This window comes from Musca autumnalis, unplaced genomic scaffold (assembly GCF_047663935.1).
Source record: "Musca autumnalis isolate F117 unplaced genomic scaffold, ASM4766393v1 scaffold_3, whole genome shotgun sequence".
Taxonomy (NCBI): Eukaryota; Metazoa; Arthropoda; class Insecta; order Diptera; family Muscidae; genus Musca; species Musca autumnalis.
The window spans coordinates 225,935,357-225,959,091 of NW_027411866.1; the positions used below are offsets into that span (position 1 = coordinate 225,935,357).

A 23,735-nucleotide genomic window follows, 5' to 3' on the forward strand; every position below is an offset into this window, starting at 1 on the left:
CTACAAACCGGACGTTATATGCTTTGGTTTTCCCATACTTTGAAGAGCCTAAACGCATGCTTCAATTTTTGTGGCTTACTTTGCACCATAGTCAACATAAACACACACGGTGTGAAGGAGAAGAGTAATGGCGGAAGAGGGAATTAAAGAGAATCTAGATTTCTTATGCTCTCAAAGTTTTTCCATTTAGGGTGACCAAAGCCTTTGTAACTTTTTGTTTATTGTGTGTGGAAAGCTTTTGGGGTGGAGAAACAGCTGTTTCTTGATACGAAAAGCTTTCGTTTTGCCGACAACAATTTGTTTTTCTTTTGATATTAAATGGCTAGCACGTCGTAATTTCAAATTAGTTGTGCGCGTATATTCATGGCATAACGTACGGCTATTGCTTTCGTTGAGTGGGATACGGTTACGGTTGCGGCCTAAATTAAATACCAAAACAATTTCTTGTTGTTGTTGGCGGTTTAAAGTAATGTTTAAAAATGACATAAAAAATTTAAGTAGTTCTTTTAAAAACAAAATGGGTTAAATTGTAAACAAAATACAAATTTATGTGAAAAATTTAATGAAATAAACACAAATGATAAAAAGAAATTATTAAATAAGTAAATAAATATTATCCTAAAAATATCTTCTTATTTAAGTGTTAAAATTAAAAATGTGTATTAATTAAAGAAATTTTCAAAATTTAATATATCTCAAAATTCAATAAGTGTGTAAAATAAGTATACCGAAAACATAGTGTTTAACTTAAAATTCACCTTAAGAAATATTGCACCTGAGCTCCAATTTAACATAACCTACTTTTTATTGGATTACCCTCTTATCTTCTTGGAATACAACACGCCTATCAAAGGCTAACACACAGCCACACAAATTGTAAGTTATAATTGTGGAACATTGTCACCATTGCCGTCGTTGTAGTTGTCGTCCAGGTTCAGGTTATTGATTCAGCAAATATTTTGAAATTAAATATGTTTACCAAATTGGGTTTTAATGGTGTATTTGTTTGCACTCCTTAAAATAGATTACTTTCACATATTGTTGTTATTTTGGTCTTTCGGTCGTTCGGTCTTTAAGTTACTTTCTTTGTTTTGTGTTGTAACGGATCCATTAGGCCTTATTGGAAATCAATCATTTTATATCCTTAGCAGCCGTGTGTGTGTGTGCAGCCATATCAATAATAACATATTAAATTTCATTGAGTGGCATATAATTTAAGTATAAGCCTAATGGTATGCAACAATATACTGATGATTGCCTATATGTATACTATTTTGTTGGTAATATGTTATGGATTTTGGAGTGATATAAACGGTAACGGTAATATATATTTTTTTTTTTAATTTAGAATGTTTTCCAAGAAAATTCTAAGAGGGAAAAATATCTATGTGTTTTTAGAAGTTGACAAATCCCAAAGAATTTTTTTAATCTTAATATATATTTTATTTGGAACAGAATATTCTTAAACTATCCGTGCTTCTTTTGACGTTAAAATACTTTTTTAAAATCCACGGAATAAAAATATTACTTAGAAGCCTACAGGGAAATCCTGCAAACATTCCCCGATTTTTAATATTCTTTAAAAAATTCACGATTTTTTATATTGAAAAAATTCAATATTTTGAATATTGATAAATATTATATTAGAAAATAATTTAAAAAGAACAGCGATGTTGAATATTGAAAAATGTTCTTTAAAAAACCGCGATTTTTAATATTGAAAAATAATTTTTAAAAAATTCACGATTTTTAATATTGAAAATTTTTCTTTAAAAACCCCAATATTTTGAATATTGAAAAATGTTCTTTAATTTTAAATACTGCAAAATATTCTTTAAAACATCCACAATTTGGTTAATGGAAATTATTCTTTAAAAAATCCGCGATTTTGAATACTGGAAAATAAATAATATAAAGAAGAAAATTAAATTCGATTGGATTTGGAACTGAATATTCTTGGACAATTTTATTTAAAAATGTACGAAATAAAAATATTTTTTTAAAACCTACAGGGAAATCCTGCAAACATTCCCCGATTTTGAATATTCTTTAAAAAATCCACGATAACGAAAATTTTGTAAAAAAAATAACGATCTAATATTCTTTAAATATTCACGATTTTGAATATTAAATTAAAAAAAAACGCGAAAAAAATATTCTTTAAAAAAACCGCGATGTTGAATATTGAAAAGGAATTTTTAAAAAATTCAGGATTTTGAATCTTGAAAAATATTCTTTAAAAAACCGCGTTGTTGAATATTGAAAAATATTCTTTAAAAAAAACGCGATGTTGAGTATTGAAAAGGAATTTTTAAAAAATTCAAGATTTTGAATCTTGAAATCCACGATAACGAAAATTTTGTAAACAAGTAAAAAAGTATCAGTCGGCTTTGCCGACAGAGATATACCCTCAGCCTGTGTATATTGAAACAATTTGTTCCCAAAATACGTATGTATTTAGGGGGTTTTAAAACTTTTGGGCGTTTGAACCGACAAAAATGTTGATTAGGATTAAAGACCAAAAGTTTTGCGGAGGAGATACTAAAAGGAATGGATCGACATTGACCGTTATGGAAGTGGACCTCCAGCCTCAACATATGGTGCCATAGGGGGTTTTTACACTCTTCGGGCTGTTTGCTCAAGAAGTATGGACTTGCCGCTAAAAAAACTTTTACCATCGTAATTGAGGCAGCGAATGAAAGTTACTTCAACAAAAATCAAAGTGATTCGATATTAGGTCTTAAAGTGAACTTATCCGGAATTTTGTGAGGGAGGTACCCGATGGAGTGGACAAATATAGTCCATATTTGAACCTGATCTATATCTGGTAGATATATTAGGATGTGTAAAGTATAGACCAATTCGGCCACTCCTTTCAAGAGTTACCGTACGAACAATTTTTCCGAACATTTTTGAAATTTTGTGGGGGAGGTACTTGAAAGAGTGGACCGATATGGCTTATCTTCAAACTTAAACTATGTTTGCACAAAATATTACTAAGGCCATATTTCGGACCGAATCGGCAGATCCGTTCGAGAGTTACCTTGCTCTCCAACCACCTCACACGGTGTCATAGGGGTTTTTTGCAACTTTCATGCTGTTTTCTTAGGAAGTATGGACTTGCCCCTGATGAAACTTATACCGTCGTATGGACGGCAGTGAATAGAAAAATCAACGCGATTCGAAAGATGGTCCTAAACTGAACTTTTCCGAAATTTTGTGTGGGAGGTAACCGAAGGTGTGGACCTATTGAGACCATATTGGAAACTCATATTACTCTGGTAGAAAGTTTACGCTGTACAAAGTATGGACCAAATCGGTCATTCCATACAAGAGTTATCGTGCGCACAAACTTTCCGAACATTTTCGAACTTTTGTGGGGCAGGTACCGGAAGGAGTGGACCGATGTAGCTCATCTTCGAACTTAAGCTAAGTTTGTCTGAAACACATTTCGTCCAAACATACTTGGAGTCTAAAACCATTATTTCGATGAGGCACATTTTCATCGTATCAAAGGGTATATACCCTCCTTAGCCTAAAGGCTGAGGGTATAAAAAATTACGATTTTAATATTCTTTAAATATTCACGATTTTGAATATTAAATTTAAAAAAACGCGATGTTGAATATTGAAAAATATTCTTTAAAAAACCGCGATGTTGAATATTGAAAAGGAATTTTTAAAAAATTCAGGATTTTGAATCTTGAAAAATATTCTTTAAAAAACCGCGTTGTTGAATGTTGAAAAATATTCTTTAGAAAACAACGATGTTGAATATTGAAAAATATTCTTTAAAAAACTTCGATGTTGAATATTGAAAAATAATTTTTAAAAAATTCACGATTTTGAATATTGAAAAACGTTCTTTAAAACCCCAATATTTTGAATATTGAAAAATATTCTTTTATGACCCTACTATTTTGAATACTGCAAAATATTCTTTAAAACATCCACGATTTTGAATACTGGAAAATATTCTTTAAAAAATTCATGATTTTTAATATTGAAAAAGTTCACGAATTTGAATATTAAAAATAATTTTTAAAAATTCACGATTTTGAATATTGAAAAATATTCTTTAAAAAACTTCGATGTTGAATATTGAAAAGGAATTTTAAAAAAATTCAGGATTTTGAATATTGAAAAACGTTCTTTAAAAACCCAATATTTTGAATATTGAAAAATGTGTTTTACTATTTTGAATACTGCAAAATATTCTTTAAAACATCCACGATTTTGAATAATGGAAAATATTCTTCAAAAAATCCATAAAAAATTCACGATTTTTAATATTGAAAAAATGCACAATTATGAATATTAAAAATAATTTTTTAAAATTCACGATTTTGAATATTGAAAAATATTCTTTAAAACAACGCGTTGTTGAATATTGAAAAATAATTTTTAAATAAACTGCGATGTTGAATATTGAAACATAATTTTTATGAAATTCACGATTTGGAATATTGAAAAATGTTCTTTGAAAACCCTACAATTTTGAATAGTGCAGAATATTCTTTAAAACATCCACGATTTTGATTAATGGAAAATATTCTTTAAAAAATCCAAGATTTTGATTAATTTTTAAAAAAACCGCGATGTTGAATATTGAAAAATTATTTTAAGAAAACCGCGATGTTGAATATTGAAAAATAAAAAAATAATGATTTTGAATATTGAAAAATATTCTTAAAAAAACGGCGATGTTGAATATTGAAAAATAATTTTTAAAAACGGCGATGTTGAATATTGAAAAATAATTTTAAAAAAATTCACGATTTTGAATATTGAAAAATGTTCCTTAAAAAAACCCACTATCTTGAATACTGCAAAATATTCTTTAAAACCTCCACGATTTTGATTAATGGAAAATATTCTTTAAAGCCTCCACGATTTTGATAAATGGAAAATATTCTGAAACTACAATGTTCATAGATGAGAAAAATCAACAAACAAAAAAAAAATCGTCGGAGCGCTTTTCAAATAAATCGCGATTCAAGTTGACATTTCTAGGGGTTGTTTAAGTTTTTGCCATTTTGCTTGGAAACCGCAAGTCCTAGCAAAATGGGAATAAAGAAAATGTTGTAGCTATCAAAATTCTCTACAAGATTGAACTTAATGATATTTTCATCATAGGTTTTACAACTTTTGAGATATAGAAGTTGAAATTGGGACAATTCAAATTCAATTCAATCCTGTATCGTCTCCTTATAAAACAATGCCATGACTGCAATTTCTCAACTTAAACTTATATATCTAAAAAAATGGTACAACCTAGGAAAAATTACATAAGCCAGTCTTGTACAGACTTTTCACAGCTATACGATTTTCTCATGTACCGTGCCGATAAGACTTGCCGTAATCAAGCAAAATCGCGAAACCCTGACAAAAAAAAAAAAACGTAAAAATGTAAACTGAGCTTCTTTATCTCACAAATGGTACAGCCTGAGAACAAATTGTAAACGTCAAACCTGTAAAGAATTTTCACAGCTACAACATTTTCTTTAGCCCATTTCGATTGGACTTGCGGTTTCCAAGCAAACTCGTGAAAACCTAAAAAACACCTAAAAATGTGAATTTTGACCGTGATTTATTTAAAAATCCCTACAGCGATTTTTTCTTGTTTTTGAATTTTTCTCATCTATGAACATTGCTGTTTCAGAATTCATAAAAACTTCCCCTGTGTAAGCGTTTTTCATTAAAAGTTAGTTAAGGCGCACCCTTCATGAAATTGTTTTATAAGGGGGCGATGCAGTCAGTGCATTGTCCCAATTTGAACTTCAATATCTCAAAAATGGTAAAACCTACGAAAATACCGTAAAGGTCAATCTTATAGAGAATTTTCATAGCTACAATATTTTCTTCAGTCTCATATTGATAGGACTTGCGGTTTCTAAGCAAAATCGTGAAAACCTGAACTACCCCTAAAAATGTCAACTTGAATAGCGATTTATTTAAAAAGCGCTCCGGCGATTTTTTTTTGTTTTTTGATTTTTCTCATCTATGAACATTGTAGTTTCAGAATCCGCAAAAACTTCCCAGGTGTAAGCACCTTCCATTTAAATTTGACTCAAGAGCACCGTGTTACATGTATGTATGTGTGTTCAATAAAATGATTTATAAACAAATGAAATACCACATTATAAAAAAGAAAATTAAATTCGATTGTTGTACGTTTGTTTGTGACTTAATAACTCAAGAACCGCTGGACAGATTTTCCTGACATTTTGAGAGTATATTCCGGCGTCGCCTGAAAGTAACATAGGCTATATAAATTTTTTACATTCCGCGGGAATCTGGAGATATATGTAGCACCAGAATCAGAGGTATCTCCAAAAAATTTATTTAATATGCGAATATCTATAGAACGGTAACAGGTATAGTCTCCAAATGTTGTCAAAATAAGCAGGAAGTATGTACATGTCATCTCTTACAAAATAAGCGGGGTGAGGTCAAGGGGAGAGATTTTGATATAGCTACCATATAAATATTTTCGGCAGATTTAATGTATTTAATGCACCAAACACGCTATGAATGTCCAATTTCAATGAAATTTGGAATGTGTGACGGATATTAGTCCAGAAATGCATGGGCCAAATTATATAAAACTCGGTTCAGATATGGATATAGCTCCGATATATATTTTCGGCCGATTCCATGTATTTGATGCACCAAATACGTTATATATGTCCGATTTCAATGAAATTTTAAAAATGCCTCGGAATTTGACGTAGAAATAGTTGTGCCAAATTATATCGAAATCGGATGAGATTTAGATATATTTTTTTTTGCAAGGAATAGTGATCTTCTCCCTCAATATCTTATATTGTTGTAATCGGTACAGTACGTGTGACCATGCTTAAAATGCCTACAAGAACAATTTTTGGTGTATGTACTCTATTCGAGAGCTATCCTGCTTACTACCCATATGAGTTGATGTCTGTTGGAATTTTAAAATCGTTAAATAAAAAATAATCGATTGTAATTAGAACCGCAAAAACTGCCTACGGGGAAAACATTTTTTATTTCAATTTGACCCATCTTCTCAGTTTATGTAGGTTTGGAATAATTATTACGACGCTTGAATAAAACCGCATAGAAAAGATCTAGCTTCATTATCTCAGAAAGTGCGAAATTCCACACGAAACCAATTATATCGTTATAATTAGTTCCTAAAGGACTAATTGTCGTAAAACTTCAAAATGATCCGAGGAGAGCCCTTAGCTGAACTTAAACAATTTGAGCTTGATCTTGGGGTGTATACATTCAACACCATCCACACTGGTCCCAACCTGCTACAAAAATCGAAAGATCGATAACAGCAAATCTCTGCGACAATTCAGCAAATTGTCTCTAAATATATCATATTTTAATATTCCACCACTGTTTTTGTAATTTATAACGGTTTTTAACAAAACAAAACAGAAGAAGTTGACATTTACGTTTGATCTCTCAAAAACTTTAAAAACATCAGTGAGGTTGTGACTTCTTACAAGACAAGTAACTCAAAATTTAAAGGATAGAATTATTTTTTTTTGAAATGGAAGTTTTAGTACAAGGGTTTCTAATTACTTTTACATAAAAATTTGTACACATTATTAGCATAAAATTTGCGGAAAATCACATTATTTTTAATACTTTTTTGTTGATTTTTTTTCCAAGTCCTAAAAATTGAAGTTGCGTTTTACTAACTCTCCAAATTTTTTGAAGAATGTTCGAAATAGTGTCAAGTTTACAAAAAAATTGTTTCCAGCTGCATATATTTGCATTTCCGTGTGTGACACTTAAAATACTGACGATGCCTCTGGTCGTTTCAGTGAATATGCCGTATTACTGTATTCTCTGTTTCTTCTTTGTTTTATGTTTTAATTGTATTATATTATATATTATATCCCCTACCATGAAATATTCTGGCCTCAATTGGAATAATTTGTTTCTTTTGCAGTCCACGATACCAGTCGGAGACGTTTTTTGACCACTAAGAACTCTAAATAGCAAATTACAACCAATTCGAACCGAAAATGTAGATAAAAACCTCAAAATACAAACTGAAATATGGAGGTACCACCGACGTAGTCGAAATGATTTTAGTTCCCATAGGATATTAGCTTATGTTACACATTTTTTAATTTTTGAGTAAAATTTTAAACGGTTTTAAATTGTTCAAGAAATATATAAAGTAGTTGGAAGTATTACAGAGAATTATTGAACTACATTGGTATACTTATTGTCCACCATCTTTGAAAATATAAAAATAATGAACAAGTTGGGCTTTTTGAGCAATTTTATGCGTAGTTCTTGTTAAGTTTTAAGGTCTTGTTTAAGCGTTTAATAGAAATTTTAGGCTAACTATAAGTGTTACTGAGTTCAGAAAATAACGTTTATTTGTATTTATTGAACGTTTGTAACATATTACGTCCATGACTTTGGCTTATAAACAACATCCAGAAAAAACATTTTGGCGATATTTTGTTTTTGAAATTTTTTATAAGAACAATTCAACAATCTATACTAATAAAAGAGTAAATTGATTGACTCACTGACTGACTTTATGATTTTGAACTAAAAGTATGCGAAAAGTACTAAAATATACTAAATTTGGTTTCATTTTGTATTATGTGAGCGGATAGAGCTAAAAACTTGAAATTTGGAATGAAAATAAAGGTTGAGATGTAGGTTTGACGTAAGGTGTTGATTTTGGAAATGTACTAGGATACACAAGTGTACGAAAAGTACTAAATGGTACTAAATTTGATGCGACTTGAAAATGGAAGAACGGATAGAGCTAGAATCCTGAAATTTTGAATTAAGATGGATTGTAGGATTGAGATATTGAGGTAGTTTGGAAATTCATGCCGAACGAAAGGTACAACATAGTACTAAATTTTGTCAAATTTAGATGTGGAAGAACGGATAGAGCTGGAATACTGAGCTTTGCTGTTGGAATTTAGGATTAATGTAGTTTTGGAAATTCATGCTTATGGGTACAAAAAGTACTAAGAAGTACTAAATTTGGTACAATTTGTATTTTGGTGAACGGATGGAGCTTCAATCCTGAAATTTGGAATTAAAATTACTATTGGATTGTAGGTTTGGAAAGTTTTAGAAATTCGTATTTATGGATACGAAAAGTATAAAATTTTACTAAATTTGGTGCAAGTTGGATTTGGGTGAAGGGGTAGAGCTGGAATCCTGAGATTTGGAATTAAGATTACTGTTGAAGTGTAAGTTTGAGATATGGAGGTATTTTTGGAAACTCGCATATATGGATACGAAGAGCACAAAATGGTACTAAATTTGGAACAACTTGGATGAATGGATGGAGCTAAAATCCTGAAATTAGGAATTTAAGTTACTGTTGGAGTAAGGGGTTGGGACTTGGAGTTAGTTTTGGAAGTTCTTATTTATGTGTACTAAATGGTACTAAATTTTGTAAAATGTGAATAGAACTAGAATCCTGAAATTTGGAATAAAGATTATTGTTGAAGTTTGGGGTTGAAATATGGAGGTAATTTTGGAAATTCGTACTTATGTGTGCGGAAAGTACTAAAGGGTTCTAAAGTTAGTATTGGTGGTAAGGAACTACGTTTTGCGTAGCGTAGAAAAATGGAGTTGGTTTTGGAAATACGTACAGAAAATACATGAAAGTACTATGTGACCCTAATTTTCGTAATTCTGATATTTGGAATGAAGATCGCTTGCGTATGGTTGATATGTGGAGATGGTTCATTTTGGGAGTAGATCTTATTTTGGGAGTCATTCCTTTTAAAAGATATTGCGCCCACCAGTCATTTCAGTTCGCCAAAGTATAATTTTCACTTTTGACCCTTATGTCAGGAAATATGGACTTGCCCACGAAAAACATAACACCGCTCTAAACACAAAGAATACCTTCAGTAAAAATGTCTAAAGATCCTCAAATAGACCTTAAACTGCACTTAAACAACTATTTTGAAGGTTTGTGAGGAAGGTACCCCAGTATGGCCCATTTTCGAGCAAAAACAAAGTTTGGAAAAAATATTACTAAATCCAAAGTTTGGACCCAATCTGTTGCTCCGTTCAAGAAAACTAGCGCATACCACTTTAGCTAAAATTCTTAAAATTTGGGGGGGAAATACCAGAAGAAGCAGACCGAAAAGCACCATCTTCGAATTTTGTATATCTAAGGTTCGCTAAATGATTGCGATAAATAAAGTTTGGACCAACGCAGTATCCGGTTCGAAAGTTGTCGTGCGCACTAGCCACTACACATGACTACCTTAGGTGTTCTTTACAGCTTTCGGGCCATTTTCTCTGGAAGTATAGACTTGCCTCTGAAAAACTTGTTCTGTAGTAATAGGGGCCCCGAGAACACTTGTTGCAAAAAAGCTAAGCGTTTACAGAGAGTTCTTTTTATTTATTTCATATTTTTACTTATAACTAAATTATAAGCATTAAGGAAGTGAAGCCATGACCATTGAGGTCTTAAGCTTTCACAGCTTATACAGGGAGGTCTTAAACTGCACTTCGCTGAAAATTTTTGAAACACTCTGTGGAAGTTTGCAGAAAGAGTAGATCGATATGGTCCATCTTCAAAGTTGATCGGTTGATGTGTTTGAGAATTATCGTGCTCTCCAGGCAGATAACCAGACGAACGGACATAGCTAAGTCGACTCCAAGTTTTCTGAAACAGATTTCTTCCAAATACACTTTGGCCCTAAAGCCATTATTTCGATGATGAACATTTTGGCTAAAGGCGGAGAGTATAAAAAATTTAGATTGGGAAAATTGTGTTTATGGATTTTTGCTAAAAGAATGTATACAGGTATAGACCTTGGATTGGGTGACATAATTTCATTTTAAAAGAATTTGAGACTGGATTCCAGAGTTTCCCTTGTTCCTGAGTAGATCCAGGATAGGAAACCAGAATTTCTATAAGTGAAGTCCGACGATTGGACGCCAAAACTAGTCTATTGACAGATGCATGTTTGGCGACAGAATTTATCATTTACGTATATTGCTCAGCATTAGTTCCCGGCCTTCAGAAATTCTTTGTGATAAGTGGACATCGGATTTTTGCATATATTTGAAAATTATAATGTTAAGAGATTTGAAAATTAAATGTTATGATATTTCTAAGCTTTTCCGATTGTATTCGCTTTCTTTTGGTCTTACCGAAGTGATATCACTGAATTTCATAACATTCACTATAGTTGTGAATTATTTGATAAATTGTACGCCCAAAAATATATGGGATTATTAATATATTCATTGTGTTGACCATACATGTATTAACAGTCAAAAAAGTTCTGAAAACAAGATAAAATTGGCCAAGAAGTCTTACGCCATTTGAATTAAAAAATAGTAACGAAAATTATTTCATCATTGAAATAAGTTTAAAATAAGGTTTATATCTTTGCTAAATAAGTCATTTTCGAACTTTCAAAATTTTGGTCAGGTGGGCCCCCCCCGAAATGAAATCCTGGCTACGTCCCTGGGAGGTACCTAATATGAGGGCTATACCCAAACCTGGACCTAAGACCACCATTTTTAGCGCAGAAGGTTTTTGTTCATTGAGAACTCCAAATGACAGATTACAACCAATTCGGGCCGAAAAGGTTGATAAAATCTTCAAAATACCTGAAATCGGGAGGTACCGTAATATGAGGGCTATACCGAAACCTGGACCTAAGACCACCATTTTTGGCGCAGAAGGTTTTTGATCATTGGGAACCCCAAATACTAAAGTACAGCCAGTTAGGGCCGAAAATGTAGATAAAAACTTCAAAATACCTGAAATAGGGCGGTACCGCTACATGGGGGCTATGGGAAAAACTGGACCCATAGTGATGATTTTTTGTCTAAAGTATTTTTTACTTATTTTTAGCATATACTGGAAAAATCAGACTGATCCGACGATTATAAATATTTTTGTCGCACCTTCCCATACAAGTGGGACCACAGTGCCATCTTTCGATTTGTCAAATATTATTTCCATAAAACAAATATGCATAGAATTGATATGTACTCCTACACGAAGTGTTTTCTTTCGTCTTTGCCACGAATGAGGAATGTTCTATTTAATTTTGCACATACTCCCAACAGAAATTGCTAAGTTTATGTAAATGTTGTAAATATATACATACATTGTACATACAGAGTTTGAATTCTTACCTTTAGATACATAAAATGACCTTTAAATAGTCCCCCTAATTGTGTTGAATATTTCTTGCGGTTTTTACAAAAAGAATTTTATTCAAATTCTTTTAAAAATTAGAATGCCAATTGTACTCTTCGATCTGCACAATTAATTACTTGAAATGAAATGTTTGAACATTTTTGAAATTTTGTTAAAAATTTGATTAGGGCAGAATAATGTTTTCATTTTGATAATTCCTAGAATACAAACAAATACATTTTAATTAATATAAACAAGTAAAAAAGTATCAGTCGGCTTTGCCGACAGAGATATACCCTCAGCATGGGCAAATTGAAACACTTTTTTCACAAAAAATTTATGTAGTTAGGGGGTTTCAAAATTTTGGTCGTATGAACCGACAAAAATGTTGATTAGGATTAAAGTTCAAAAATTTTTTTTTTGCGGAAAAGGTACTTAAAGGAATGGACCGACATAGACCAAGGGGGTGCCATAGGGGGTTTTTAAACCCTTCGGGCTGTTTTCTCAAGAAGTATGGACTTGCCCCTGAAATAACTTTTACCATCGTAATTGAGACAGCGAATGTAAGTTGCTTCAACAAAAATCAAAGTGATACAATAGCAGGTCTTAAAGTGAACTTATACAAAATTTTGTGTGGGAGGTACGGGATGGAGTGGACAAATATAGTCCATATTCGAACCTGATCTATATCTGGTAGATATTATGAGAATGTGTAAAGTATGAATCAAATCGGTTACTCCCTTCAATAGTTATCGTGAGTACAATTTTTCCGAATATTTTTGAACTTTTGTGGGGTGGTACCTGAAGGAGTGGACCGATATGGGTTATCTACGAACTTAAACTAAGTTTGGAAACAATATTACGAAGGCCAAATTTTGGCCGGAATCGGCATTTCTGTTCGAGAATTATCTTGCGCTTCCACCCATAAACATGGTGTCATAGAGTTTGTTTTTCAACTTTCACGCTATTTTTCAGGAAGTATGGACTTGCCCCTGAGGAAACTTGTACCTTCGTATAGGGGACAGTGAATACAAGATGTTACAACAAAAACCAAGGCGATTCGTGAGCAGGTCCTAAACTGAACTTTTCCGAAATTTTGTGTGGGAGGTACTCGAAGGAGTTTACCGATTGAGTCCATATTGGAACCTCATCTAAGTCTGGTAGAAATTTCATAATGTGCAAAGTAATGACCAAATCGGTAACTTCCTTCAAGAGTTATCGTACGCACAAATTTTCCGAACATTTTCGAACTTTTGTGTGGGAGGTACCGGAAGGAGTGGACCGATATAATCCATCTTTGAACTTGAACTAAGTTTGGACAAAATATTACGAAAGCCAAATTTTGGACCGAATCGGCAGATCCGTTCGAGGGTTACCTTGCGCTCCAACCATTACACACGGTGTCATAGGGCTTTTTGTAACTTTCAGGCTATTTCCTCAGGAAGTATGGACTTGCCCCTAATGAAACTTACAGCGTCGTATAGAGGACAGCGAATACAACTTGCGTAAACAAAAATCAAAGCGATTCGAGACCAGGTCCTTAACTGAACTTTTCCGAAATTTTGTGTGGGAGGTACCCGAAGGAGTGGACCAATTGAGTCCATATTGAAACCTCATCTAAGTTTGGTAGAAATTACACGATGTGCAAAGTATGGACCAAATCGGTTATTCCCTACAAGAGTTATCGTGCGCACAAGTTTTGCGTCAATTTTTGAACATTTGTGGGGGAGGTACCTGAAGGAGTGGACCTATATGGTCCATCTACGAACTTAAATCGAATCTGGACAAAAAAATTCGATACCCAAAATTTAAACCGAATCGATTGATCCGTTCGAGAGTTATCGTGCGCACCAGCCAGCCAGACAGACAGACGGACAGACAGACAGACAGACAGACGGACGGACATTGCTAGATCTACTCAAAATTGTCTGAAACGGATATCGTACAAACATACTTGGGGTCTAAAACCATTATTTCGATGAGGCACATTTTTGGTCGTATCAAAGTGTAAATACCCTCTTTAGCCTAAAGGCTGAGGGTATAAAAATATTGTGTTTTTCTTAAAAGTGTACGGTACGAGAGTTCCACATGCATGCTCTCTGTGATAGGAACACTCTTCACACATACAATTATACTAATTAAAACCCCTGCATTCACACCACAACAATAATTCGAGCTCCTAAAAGTATGTTTATATGCCTAGCCCTGCTTAAGCCTTATGCATCATTTATTTGTTTTACCAATACATACTGAATTATAAAACATAAAATACACTTGCCTCCAGTCACTTATAAGAGTATACTTTGATGTTGTATGTATATGTTTGTGTTATTTATAAAATTGTACTTGTACTAACAGTAAATTATGGTATTATCTTTGTATTAAGGATTTATATTTTATTGCAAAAGTTACTTTTTGGTCCAAATAATAAAACAGAAGGGAAATGTTGGGATTTTTTCTCACGAACAAATCCCATAATTATGTACTTAGGACAAGGACAGAACAAATGGTTGATGGAAGAGGATGATATCCTCCTATGTGATTTACAACACCACAGCAGAGCAGTGTTAGTGTAATATTTTGTTAGCATTTGGAAAGGATTGTGTTTTCAAAAAAGTATAATTTATAGAAGTATGAAAAAAATAGAAAATTATTTTTGTTTAACAAATAATTTTTAACAAATAATATTTCTATCATTTTTTAGCAAAACAGGGATTCACGTAAATTCATAAGAAGATAGAAAATACTATTTTAAAATGGAAAAGAGAAGTTATACTGTTGATTTTTTTGACACCACACGGTGCTGTTGAACCAAATTTAAATGGAAGGTTCTAACACCTGGGAAGTTTTTGCGTATTCTGAAACTACAATGTTCTTAGATGAGAAAAAAACAAAAAATCCCCGAAGCGCCTTTTAAATAAGTCGCGATTCAAGTTGACATCTTTAAGGTTTTTTAGGTTTTAACGATATAGCATGGAAACCGCAAGTCCTATCAAAATGGGACTAAAGAAACTGTTGTAGCTATGAAAATTCTCTACAAGATCTCAATAAGATCTCCAATTTTGTAGAGAATTTTCATAGCTACAATATTTTCTTTAGTCCCATTTTGATAGGACTTCCCGTTTCCAAGCAAAATCGTGAAAACCTAAATACCCCTTAAAAATGTCAACTTGAATCGCGATTTATTTAAAAAGCGCTCGAGTGATTTCTGTTGTTTTTTGATTTTTCTCAACCATGAACATTGTAGTTCCTTCCATTTAAATTTGGTTCAAGAGCTATTTTCTCAAAAAATTGTAAAATTTCCACTCCTATTGTTTTCCACCAAAAAAAATATTCTTTAAAAAAAATACCACGCTTATGATTTTCCATGAAAAAATATTCTTAAAAAAACTAAATTTGTACAAAATATTAGAAGATACAAAGTTTGGGCCAAAATGGTTGCCCCGTTCAAGAGATATCGTACATACCATTTTAGGGAAATTTGTTTAAATATTGAGGGGAAGTACAAGAAGTTGTGGACCGGTATTGCAAATCTTCGAACTAAAACTAAGGTTGGACAAGATATGACGGAGGCCAAATTTTGGACTATGTCGGTTGTTCCGTTCGAGAGTTATCTTGCTCTCCAGCCATCTACAAATGGTGCCATAGCGGGGTTTTACACCTTTCGGGCTGTTTTCTCAAGAAGGATGGTCTTGCCCCTGAAAAAAAACTTTTACCGTCGTAATTGAGGCAGCGAATGCAAAAAGCTTCAAAAAAATCATAGTGATTCGAGAGCAGGTCTTAAAGTGAACTTATCCGAAATTTTGTGAGAGCTACCAAAAAAAGAGTGGACAAATAAAGTTCATATTCGAACCTGATCTGTATCTGGTAGATATATTAGGATGTGTAAAGTATGGACCAAATCGGTCACTCCCTTCAAGAGTTATCGTGCGCACAATTTGTTCGAACATTTTTTAACTTTTCTGGGGGAGGTACCTGAAGGAGTGGACCGATGTGGCTTATCTTTGAACTTAACTTTATTTTAAACAAAATATTACGATGGCCAAAATTTGGACCGAATCGGCAGATCCGTTCGAGAGTTATTTTGCGCTCCAACCACTACACACGGTGTTTTTTTGCACCTTTCAGACTATTTTCTCAGGAAGTATGGACTCGCCCCTGATGAAACTTGCACCGTCGTATGGGTGGCAGTGAACACAAGTTGTTACAATAAAAATCAGAGTAATTCGAGAGCTGGTCCTAAACTGAACTCTCCGAAATTTTGTGTGGGAGGTACCCGAAGGCGTGGACCGACTGAGCCCATATTGGAACCCCATCTAAGTTTGGTATAAATTTCACGATGTGCAAAGTATGGACCAAATCGGTTACTCCCTTCAAGAGTTACCGTGCGCAGAAATTTTCCGAACATTTTCGAACTTTTGTGGGGGAGGTACCGGAAGGAGTGGACCGATGTAACCCATCTTCGAACTTAAACTAAGTTTGGAAAAAATATTACGAAAGCTAAATTTTGGACCAAATCGGTTAATCCGTTCGAGTGTTATCGTGCGCACCAGCCAGACAGATAAACGGACGGACATTGCTAAATCGACTCCAAATTGTCTGAAACACATTTCATCCAAACATACATACTTGGGTTCTCAAACCATTATTTCGATGAGGCACATTTTACCCGTATGAAAGTGTATGGGGATTTCTGAGTGAAATCGGTCAATTTTTCAAGATGAGGTTTTTGATTTCCTTTATTTTTTGCTGTGGTGGTGCTGCTCATTAGCAAAATATTTTAGTATATTTTCAGATTTTTTTTGACTAGCGGTTCCAGAGATATCGCGCCTGGAAATAGTCAATTTCTGTAAAAATTACATGCAAAGAAATACTCACAACTTCTTTAATATTGATTGGTCCAATTTGATTTTAATATTTAAAATCAATTTTTATAGATGTTCAACCCCTAATTTTCTTGTATTAAATTATGTTCAATTACAAAAAATTTAAGTCCTATGTGGTAATGGGGTTCGGACGATTACAATTTTTTCTGAATTTTTTAAAATTTGTCAATACAATTTTTCCTTTTTTTGATGAAAAAAATACTCTTTAAAAATTCCACGCCTATGGCTGTTAATGAAAAAAGTATTCTTTAAAAAATTCCACGCCTATGGCTGTTAATGATAAAATATTCTTTAAAAAATTCCACGCCTATGGCTGTGGATGAAAAAATATTCTTTAAAAAATTCGACGCATATGGCTGTGTATGAAAATATATTCTTTAAAAAATTCGACGCCTATGGCTGTTAATGAAAAAATATTCTTTAAAAAAATCCACGCCCATGGCTGTTAATGAAAAAATATTCTTTAAAAAATTCCACGTCTGTGGCTGTTAATGAAAAAATATTCTTTAAAAAAATCCACGCCTATTGTCGTGTTTGAAAAATATTCTTTAAAAAATTCCACGATTAAGTGTTTGTGTTTGAAAAAACATTCTTTAACAAATTCCATGCCTATGGCTGTCCATGAAAAAATATTCACTGTTTTTATTGTTTTCTTCGAACTTTTTGTTTTTAAATAAATAGACGTGGTTTCGACCTCAATCTCGAAAAACAACTTTTATTTATTGAAAAAATATTCTTTAAAAAATTCCACGACTACGGATGTCCATAAAAATATTCTTTAAAAAATTTCACGCCTATTGCTGTCCATAAAAAAATTATAATAGTATAAAAAGTTCGGCCTGGCTGAAAGAACCTTACGATTTTTTTTAAAATATGTTATGTTGCTGTCACATCTTTCCTCCCACAAAACACATCATTATTCTTAATTACATTACATGCAATTACATTTGGAACAGATAAGCAACCCGTATCATTCAATGCTCCAATGTTTCTTTTTTATATCCAATAACGAACAATAGCCGCCCCATATACATATATTCCCGCATATTTACACAAAATCCTTCTTTTTCCAAAACAAAACGAAAAAAATCACAACTCAAGTGGTTTTTGTTTTGTTGTTTTACAATAGAAATATGCCACACTAGACAAAGTATTATTCACCACCTCCCCCATACCGTTTCGAAAAAAGTATGCAACATTTCAATGACAATAACAAGGTGTTGAAGATGAAAATTTCGATGACAAAGATGGTGATAAAAACATGTTTACGCCAGATGTAAGTGTATTTAAATGTTGTTAGAATGTTCTTTATTTTTAATCTCCCTTTATGAAAATCGCTATTGAGTTATTCATCATTGACACGTGGTAGGGAAAAAAAATTGTTACTTTTTTGTGGTTGTTCCTCAGCTTTATTCTTGTACATGAAAAAAATATATTTCCGAAAATAATTCGATGTAAGTAGACATTTGTGCGGGTGGGTGCAATCACATCATATTAGAGATATAGTCAAACTCTGTTATAAATGAGAAACAATTCCCATGGCATGGAGATTATGTCGATGTGCTATGGAAATAACTTTTTGAAGAAGTAATTATTTGCCGAACATTGACATGACATTGCTTTTTAAACTTTTGTATGTATCAATGATTTGAGAGAGTGAGGAGAGGAAGAAAGGAGGCGTTAGATTTGCTTTACTCTCTTTCCTTAGGAACAGCATACTCGTAGGTGATTGCTTACAATGAAATGTGAACATAATAAATATATTAGTTGGCTGTAAGTCAAAACAAAAAAAAAAAAAAAAAATGGTGGGGAACAATTCAGTGGATCTGAGAACCCAAAAAATGTATCCTAGATTCTGTGATCCACGGACCGAATGACAGAGTCATCACCTATTAGAACGTCAAAAGCCATGGGTTTAGGCGCTGGGCTAGTAAACGACGCTTGTATTCGATCTGAATCTCTTGGTTCATCTCCAGAATATGCGGCAGGTAAATATCTGGTCAATGGAGCATTTTCCAGGTCTAAAGCCGCGTTGGGTGGGCCCAATTATTTCGTTGTCCATATGCTTTAGTCTTTCGCACAATATCCTTAACACTATCTGCCAGATGGTGCTAACTAACAGATGCAGACACCTTATTAACGTTTCGCCTCCGGTTTTGATCAGCTCGGTTGGTAAGCCATCTGCTCTTGCTGTCATTCTTCAGTCGGTTTATTGATGTCCTTAGGTCATCTTGACTGGTCAGTATAAACTCAATACCATCTTCTCGTATTGGACCTGTGGTATCTTCGTCGTCTTCCCACTGTTGGTTACCAACAGTTTAGAAAAAAATATGCTCTTTCCATATCCTAAACATCCTATCTATATCTGTTACCAAATTGCCTTGTTGGTCTCTACAGGAGAATGTACCTGTACTAGTTCACCGCTACCTAATTTCCGTGTTGTGTGTTGTTCGTACAAATGGCGCCCGAGCAGGGACGAGATTCGAAATTGAATTGCGCAAAAACAATAATAAATTGAAAGCAGAGTCATTGAGTTGGATTTATTTGTTAAGAAGAGAGCAGCTCGTAGAATAATGTCGGGTGGCAGCAATCCCGACGGAAGGTTTCACGGTCGAACACTGGCGAAAGTAACTAACAGATTTCGTAGGAAAGAAATTGCTGAGAGCCTCCACCAAAAATTTGCTTCGGAAGCTCGAGAATGAGTTGAAGACCAAAGAAAAAACGGTGGTCACAGAAGAATGCTTAACCGTTCCAACACGTACTTCGCGATGAGAGGCATGCGATGCCGAAACCATGAATGTGGTGTAGCGCTGGAATATTAAGCAGACAGGCGAAGGGGACTTGCTAGAGTTTCTGGGAAGACTGGAAGAATTAGCCGAATGCTATAAGATACCCCACGTACAGTTGATTTCAACTCTGTCCAGCATCCTCGAGGGTAACGCCCTGAAATGGTACCCCGGGTGGGTCAAGAAAAGCGACATCGTATACTGGTGCACCTTCCGCGGCGAAGCCGAGAAATTCATTCTACAACCGCCGTCAATATAATCGGGAAAAGCGAAAGACTTTATATTGTAAATGCACGATGGATCATCTCGACCGCATCTACGAAGGTCTCCGGCCCGAATATAGACAATATGTTCGTCGGTGTGATTTTCAAACCTTGGACGAGCTGATATCATTCACGGATGATTTCGAGCCATTAAAACGGGATAAAAGCCGTGCCTAGCGCCCTTATACATCTAACATGGTTTCTCATCGAAGCGAAGACTACCACCGTTCAACACACTGCTGGCGATGTAAAGAGAGGGGGCGTACCCATTTCTAATGCCGAAGCAGGAGTAAAATGTTTTGCTCATACTGTGGCCGAGAGGGAATTATTTCCGTGGAGTGCAGATGCCGAGGTAATCCGACCTTCGGGTATGATCCTCATGGACGGTATTATATTTGGATTGTTATTAACGGGAGGAGCATGTGGGCCCTCGTTGATACCGGGACATCGTTAACATATATCGATAGCCCTGTGGGCAATACCTGGAGACGAGTGGTGTGATATCGATTGTGATGAGTCGGAGGGTGCAGCTAGCCGACCAGCAAATGGCCACCTGTGGTAGTGTATACCCCGCGAGAATAACCTTCAACGACAAAGCTACAGACACGGAGGCAACGGTACTCCCGACGTTAGCCGAACCCGTGGTGCTTGGGATGAACTTCATGTTGAAGAGAGGTCTGGATATCATGTTAGATGGGTCTCAAAGTCATGAATGTCGAGATGCTTGAATCTGGTACTGCTAATTACCATGCTTTTTGTCTAGCCAGCAGGGATTTTTCTCCCCGGAGGAAAATGGTTGTCCCGAAAAGCTCCTACTCGTCCACCAGAAGCCCAAGAAAAGTGTAGAGGCATGTACACTAGGGCTGAACACCGCATCCGTTTAAGTCGGATCCGATCAAACCTCGGAATCCGGAAATGGTGGCGGTCATCAAAGAGGAAGTAGACACCCACCCTCTTGGTCGAAGATAAGATAGAAGCATCCCATAGTCCCTACAGTTCCCCGGTAGCGCTTGCGCGGAAGAAGACCGGTGGATGGATAATGTACATTGACTATAGACAGCTGAAAGCGACAAGCGAACAAGACGCCTGTCCCCTACCTGAAATTAACTCCATCCTCCACCAGCTGAAATAGGCGAAGGTCATCCCTTCGTTCGATCTTAAGAGCGGGTTCTGGCAGATACCACTGGAAAAGTCATCACGACCATACACGGCATTTACCGTCCCAGACTGGGGTCTATTCCAGTAGTTGGTAATGCCTTTCGGCCTCCATTCCGCACCTAGCACGTTCCATCGGACACTCGACTCGATAATCGTGAAGGGTTTATATCCGCTTATATTTGTATACCTGAACAATATCATCATACTTGGCCGAACTTTTGAAGAACACATGCCGGCCTTAGACGAGGTATTACGACGATTAGAGTTAGAGTGATTTCGTGCGTACGAGTATCCGGTACCTTGGTCAAATCTGAAATACTACTACTCACCCCCCAAGCAGCCAAAGGAAAGTGTAGAGGTCAGTGCACTAAAGCTGAACGCCGCATCCGACTTAAACACAACAATCTGATCAAACAACGATGCATGCTTCGGAATCCGGCAATGATGGCGGTCATCAACGAGGAAGTAGACATCCTCTTGGCCGAAGATAGGATAGAAGCGTCCCATAGTTCCTACAGTTTCTCGGTAGTGCTTGTGCGGAAGAAGAACGCGGCAAACGAACAAGACGCCCATCCTCTATCTCAGTTCAACTCTATCCTCGACCTGCTGAAAGAGGCAAAGTTCATCTCTTCCTTGGATCTTAAGAGCGGGTACTGGAAGATACCACTGGACAATTAGAGGATTCTGGGATGCGGATAAAAAGTGGGATTTCGTACGTACCAGTATCAGGTACCTTCGTCACATCTGAGGGGATACGAACTGACCCCGAGACGGTGGAGGCGGTAATTTGAAAGAGTTGCGACGTGTTCTCGTTGTGACATCTTGGTATAGGCGTTTCGTTTCAAATTTCTCGAGCTTAGTCGGCCCTCTCACTCGTCTACTAAAGAAGAACGTCAAATTGAGCGGGGGTGAAGAGCAGGAGACGACCTTTGTCCGCCTGAAACATATTCTTATCGAAGCCCATCAAAACGTATTCTTATTGCTTTAGCACCTAAGTGTAAGTTGGCGTATTTAGAAGTATTTTGTTCCAACCCGTGCACCATGGGCCCAATGACAAGTTTTTGAGACAATAAGCCACTGGTACCGGCTTGACCCTTCAAATTTCGTCCCGATGTTTATAATAAGCATACAAATACATCTGCAAAATTTGAAAAGATTCGGTTCAGATATAGATATAGCTTTCATATATATGTTTCAACCGATTTAATCCGATTTTATATATAAGCCGCACTAAGGTAACAATTTGCATCCGATCGCTTTAAAATTTAGAATCACGTCCCGAAAATTTGGTTCCGATCGGTTCAGGTATATATATCTACATAAATATAGAAATTTATTCAGGTCTGCCATGATGTTCGAAATATAAATCCTCTGAAACGGCTGGACCGAATTTGATAAAACTTTGACTGTAGATTCTTTAGGTAGTTTTTCGTAAGGTAGTTTTTATACCGAAAAATGGAGGGGGCGCTCGTAAAAGATATATTTGGTGTGTTCGTCTTTATCTTCAGTGGGAGCTTGAGCTGATGTTGGAAAAATTAGGTTTTATTTATAGTAGCAAATCTTTTATTCAGTGGGATGAATCTGGAGACCAGATTTTTTAGGCTTCGATCCAATACAAATCTGCAAACAAACTCATGAACTTGTCAGAGCAGCTTCAATAGAGTGCGTCACCTTTAAGTGTTGTCGTAGTTCCTGTATGGTAATAATATCGGCCTTGTACTTTTGTAAGTATTTTTTTTGTAAAAACATCCGCCAATGCGTAACCTTCACCTCCTCTATAAGGAGTGCGAACATCCTTAAAACGTTACATTTTAACAGCGGATGGTCTTTGTGATCATGACTACAACAGTTTAACATTCGGTCTGTACGATAACCCAAAAATGTGTACAAATTCCTTCAAATTTTTACTGAATGCTGTTCCATAACAAAATTACCCAACAAAAGAGACCGAGTCGAGCGTTTATGTACACGCCTGTACGTTGTCGTAACAACAGAGAATAACAAATCCAAATGAGAGCCATGTCAGCCGTTGTTTAACAAGGGGACATTACTCTCCCATCAATTCTCTCTCATTTATTTTGGACATCAATGGAGTCGAGAGAGATTTTTGACAGTTCTGTGACTGAGAACTTGCAAATTTTTGCTGGGAAAATTTGTCCCGTAAAAATTTGTAAGTTCTGCCAGCTGACTTCAAATCGGCTGTTCAATGTAAACAACTTGAAATTTTTGACCAAGAAAATTTCACAATTTCACATTTTTTTAGATTCTAAGCTTTGTGGATAGGACTATTGCTTTAGGTAACTAAAATGCAATTTTATAATTTATGTTTTTGTTCCATTTGGTTTAAAATATCAAAAGAAACAAAAACAATTTTCATACAATTTTGGAAACAGCTGACTTTCTTGCATGTTCTTACAAAATGTTGTTCGATAACTTTCTGCAATTTTTCTTGCTTGAGAGAGTAAAATTCACTGATGGAATTTGC

The 23,735-nt window shown here is 34.9% G+C and overlaps 1 protein-coding gene across 1 annotated transcript in view; it reads left to right on the top strand.

The window, feature by feature from the left end:
• Window positions 1–299: 299 nt before the first annotated feature.
• The window catches only part of LOC141399041 (uncharacterized), a 460,530-nt gene continuing 437,094 nt past the window's right edge, over window positions 300–23,735 (top strand). Inside the window, exon 1 of the mRNA XM_073977023.1 lies at window positions 300–876. The gene's annotated coding sequence lies outside the window, so the exon portion shown is untranslated. The remainder of the gene's footprint in view (window positions 877–23,735) is intronic.